General features: G+C 36.4%; 2 long non-coding RNA genes across 2 annotated transcripts; one reads left to right on the top strand and one right to left on the bottom strand.

The window, feature by feature from the left end:
- The first annotated feature begins 578 nt into the window (after nt 1-578).
- On the top strand, nt 579-1,927 carry LOC129447223 (uncharacterized). Its single transcript, XR_012360458.1, has 3 exons — nt 579-1,162; nt 1,698-1,780; nt 1,879-1,927. It is a non-coding gene; the product is annotated as an uncharacterized lncRNA (long non-coding RNA).
- Nucleotides 1,928-3,446: 1,519 nt separating this feature from the next.
- Nucleotides 3,447-4,516, bottom strand: LOC141353107 (uncharacterized). Its single transcript, XR_012360136.1, has 2 exons — nt 3,997-4,516; nt 3,447-3,673 (listed from the first exon to the last, which is right to left on the bottom strand). It is a non-coding gene; the product is annotated as an uncharacterized lncRNA (long non-coding RNA).
- Between the last annotated feature and the right edge of the window lie 311 nt (nt 4,517-4,827).

The raw sequence follows: 4,827 nt of genomic DNA, 5'->3' as shown, positions 1-4,827 counted from the left end.
AATTAAGAGCATCAAAGTCTGATTTCACTTATTAAATCTCTGACACGATCTCAGTCAATATTAAAGATATCAAGATTATATGTTTACAGAATGTTCTTTACATTGTGTATGGTGTTTTTATTCATACTTTGGCTGTACTTTATGCTTTGTTTGTTGCAGCATTGTTTAGTAATGTTTAGTTTTTTGGAGAAACTGTTTTCTCTGTGATATAAATAAGAGAAGTAGGGGTGAATATGTAAATCATCTACTGTCAGAGGTCTGTGGTTATGAGAGAACATATGCACACACACACACACACACACACACACACACACACACACACACACACACACACACACACACACACACAAACTTCGTCTGACTGACAGCCTGGAAGTGCAGAGCTGTCAGCCTAACACAGCATGCAAGAGGTCATTCTTCATTGTGAAACTATATAGAAACCATTTTTTTATAAAATGAATCATCCTGCATGCTGATTGCTCGACAAAACAGTGCTATAATAGGCTAAAGTATATAAAAGTGAAAACAGCCTGCAGTTTTGGCACTAAAGTTAGTAATGAGCAGTGTTGGGGAAAGTTACTTTTAAAGAGCACCTATTATGAGATACACGTTTTTAAACATCCTTTTGTGTGTAAGTGTGTATTAGTACATGCTAACGATATTCAAAAAGTACATACCTCAAAGAAAACGATGACGCGAGTTATCGTCTCTAACGTTCGAGGACTACAAAAAACACTCGGATTGTAGGCAACAGTTTACTTCCTGGGATTAGTGACGTAGAGAAGACCAACATTATCATAGTTCAGCCCTCTCTGCTTCGCTTGGGTACGCCCTCAAAGACGGGGGGGTGGAGAGCGCTGAGTCAGAAGAGAGCTAAAATGGCGGAGGTTGGGAGTCCCTGCTTTGACCCTGTTTGCAAACTCTTGTTTCATCATTTAAGCGATTAAATCTCTCGAGTAGACGCTGTCTCTTTAGATGCAAGGGCAAAATAGCACTTTATGGACTTACACAGAGGACATCATGTTTAATACGGTTCCGGAAAAATCCAGTCAGAAGTTGTTCACGGAGTTTTCACAATAACTGCTTCTTATGAACCGAAGCTGGATTTGCGCGACGTTTCCTCTTGAAAGTTGGATTACCGTGCACTTCTGGATCACAGGCTGTAAGTATTCATGTTTATTATTTGCCTTTACTGTAAGTTACGTTACCGGTAACCGGTGCTTAACATTATGTGCTTGTAGAGCTCAGATATAGATCTATAACTTAGAGCTAAGCTTGCAAGCTAATTGTTTTGTGTTGTAATAATGTATTTCATAAACATATTTCGTACCATATTTACACACGTGTGTGTTGAATTATGCAGACTATCGTTTTTATCGATGTTTATTTAGACATGTTTACAAACTTGCTAAGCTGTTCCAGCTAAACTGTTACCGGTAAAGTTTGTTCTCATGATAAAACTCAAGAAACTCAAAGTACAGATGATTTGTTTAACGTTATGTATTTTACTGTTGTTTTTACTTGAAGCTTTCTTAGATTTTGAAACGAAGTAAACACGTAATGTGTGTTGCTAATGTTGGGCCATGTAATACATTAACGTTTTAATGAATAGTCTAACGATTTATAATCGTTGTACTCTATTGTTATAATATGTCTTTTTGACTGAATACATGTTTTTTTATTTGTCTATATCCTAGATTCGCAGCTGGACACATCCTTCTACACTGTATGCAAACATGCAACATCATTACACACAGTACAAGGCATATGAGGAGCAAAGGTGTGTAACACATATGATGTATTTAGCTAGTGAAACCACTACCAGTCTTAAATGTATAACTGATGATGACAAAGTTTTTTTTCTCTGCATAATCATAGGAACCCAGGCAGTAGCATCATTTCACAATGTTTACATCACCATCATCAGTGGATTAGTGGTGTGTCGTTCATGAACGATTCGTTCATTTCGAACGAATCTTTAATATGACTCGGGACTATCGGGTTGTCTCAGAGAGTGATTCGTTCATTTTGTGTTGACCGCGCATGCGCATTGCGCAACATGTGGGTTCTGAATCTGAAACAGAAATGATTAGTTCATAATTCTCTTGAGTCTCGAGTTCGGGACAGGTTCGAGTCTTTTGTTCTTCCTGTCAGTCCCATAGATGCTATGCTACGAGTACCGGAAAGAGAAATGATTAGTTCACCTTTCGAGTTCGGGTTCGGTCGGGTCCGAGTCTTTCGTCCTTCAATAAGATGGAACTTTTATTTTTCAAATTAAGTTTTTGGACATATTTAGTATTTTAATTACTAAATATAAAACAATATAGGATACATTTAGACGCAATCAATAATACGAATCTAATGTTGTATTTAATGTGATATACCAGCGGTCACGTGACATAAGGACTCGGACCCGGCCGAACCCGAACTTAAGACTTGAATGAACTAATCATTTCTTTTTCCGGTACTGACAGCATAGCCTCTATGGGACTGACAGGAAGAACGAAAGACTCGTAACCGAAAGATGAACTAATCATTTATCTTTCCGGTCCTGAAAGCATAGCCTCTATGAGGCTGACAGGAAGAACGAAAGACTCGAACCCGTCCCGAACTCGAGAGAATGATGAACTAATCATTTCTCTTTCCGGCCCGATACTGTGCTGAATATATCACACGGCACAGCCTGGCCGAACACAGAGAGTCAGTAAGACAGTGACGAGTTGACAACTAACATCTGTAGACACGAGAGGAGGCGTACAAATGTGATAAATATGAAGTTCAGTTTCTTATAATTTGGCTTTGGCTGCATTACCCTGACTTGTACACGAGGACTGACTTAGGAGGTAAGCTAATCATTTATATCTCTTGTGCAGGTTTCAGAGCTTGTGTCAAAAAATAATGAAATAAGGATTTTTATTTCTTGTTAGAAATGTCATAATTGTTTGCATAAGTGGTTATTTTGGGGTAATTTGTGAAATTATAGGTAATCATATTTTAATTTGAACGAAAAGAACGAAATGACTCAAAAAAAGATTCGTTCATTTTGATGAACGAGATTCAAAGATCCGAATCAGAAAAATGATCCGAACTTCCCATCACTACAGTGGATGCCTTTGCCGTCCGTAGCCTGAGATTTCAGATTTGCAGCAAAAAATGTGACTTTCCCATTTATTGGAATGCTGTGCAGGTATTTAAGTATTTTAGTAACTGTGTTAAAATAAAGTACGGTAGTGTTTACTTTTAAAATAAATGTATTGCTTATTTATATTTTTACAGGTTATACCTTACAGCCGTCCATTACAATGTCACCAAGCCGTAACAAAAGCAGGAGAGGGAAAGTACAAGGCTATGTTCCCAAAACACACAAGTGACATACTGTAAGCAGTAATGTTTTATTTCAAATACATTCATAATTAAAAACTTACTGTATGAAGCAGGGAAATAAATGATCAAAACAAAAGATTTATTGACTGCAATATTTGTACAGTTATGTGGATGATGTGATCAGGCTTGTGTTTGATGAGGTATTTGAAGATAAGCTGAAGGAAACCCCGATTCCAATGGACCTGGCATCACAGTTTGAGAGACCTTCAAAGGAGGATGTGATTGCATGCCATCTTCAGTTCATGGGTCGTCTGAAGCCAACATTCTGATCAGGAAGCTCCAAGCATATCTGGAGAACAACACACGACAGGATGATAACCCTATAGTGTCGTCTTAAATAGCACCAGCTGACAAAGCTTTGATATGCCATTTATCTGAATAGATAGCTGTAAGAAGTGAATTGAACAATTTTTGAAAGAAGAGCACAATATGGTTACTAAAGTATGTTTATTTGTATATTGTTTAACAGTTAAATATATATTTGTAATAAATAAAAAAAACTTTTGACTGACTACTATATTTTCTTTAAAGTTACATCTTTTGTTCTTTTGGGTACTTTGTTACTATAATAATACTTAAGTGTTATTGGTTTAAAAATGTAATAAAACTTACTCTAGTCCTGAACCTCAAAGGCTTATAGTCGGTACAATAAATGTTCTGTGTGTAGGGATTTAGACAATTTGTGCAAAACCTGGATAATGAATCACGCAGGTAAGAGGCCCTGGAACCTGTTGCATTCTCCTTAAAACCTAATAAGTAAAAACATAGCACTTATAAGTAAGCTCTTTCATAATAAAGTTTACCATAGTAAAATAATGTAGAACTAACATTCATTGCAATGAATACTTTTTTTGTGCTACATTTGGTGTTTCCATATAGTTTGCACAATAAAATAGTATGTAAGCAGTCTTATAATAAAGTTTACTATAGTAAAATAATGTAGAAATTACCAAGTGAAATCGTTTAATAATCATTTCAACAAATACTTTCTATGTGCTACATTTGGTGTTTCCATATAGTTTGCACAGTAATATAGTATGTAAGCAGTCTTATAATACATTTTACTGTAGTAAAATAATGTAGAAATTACCAAGTGAAATAGTTTTATAATCATTTCAACAAATACTTTCTATGTGCAACATTTGGTGTTTCCATATAGTTATGTAGTACGTTATAATTACCTTTTGGATGTTTTTGCAACACATTGTCGTCTTCGTTTAGCATTCTGGCAGAGCTAAGGACACCTAAAAAAGTTAAATCCAATCGCATTCATTGACGGAGATCGTTTATATCGTAACGGCCTTCTGAACTCTCTGGATCGAGCTCGAAGTGGTAAGGCAGTACAGACACCATCATTTATAGAGAAATATAACGCTTGTTTACGTTGCCTCTGAGGCTGTGACTCTCAGTCAGAACCGTGTGTCAACCCACACGTAGTCAGGG

Source organism: Misgurnus anguillicaudatus, chromosome 21, assembly GCF_027580225.2.
Source record: "Misgurnus anguillicaudatus chromosome 21, ASM2758022v2, whole genome shotgun sequence".
In the NCBI taxonomy this organism is placed as follows: domain Eukaryota; kingdom Metazoa; phylum Chordata; class Actinopteri; order Cypriniformes; family Cobitidae; genus Misgurnus; species Misgurnus anguillicaudatus.
The sequence above is the reverse complement of the archived record's forward strand: the minus strand, read 5'-3'. Positions and strand labels throughout refer to the sequence as shown.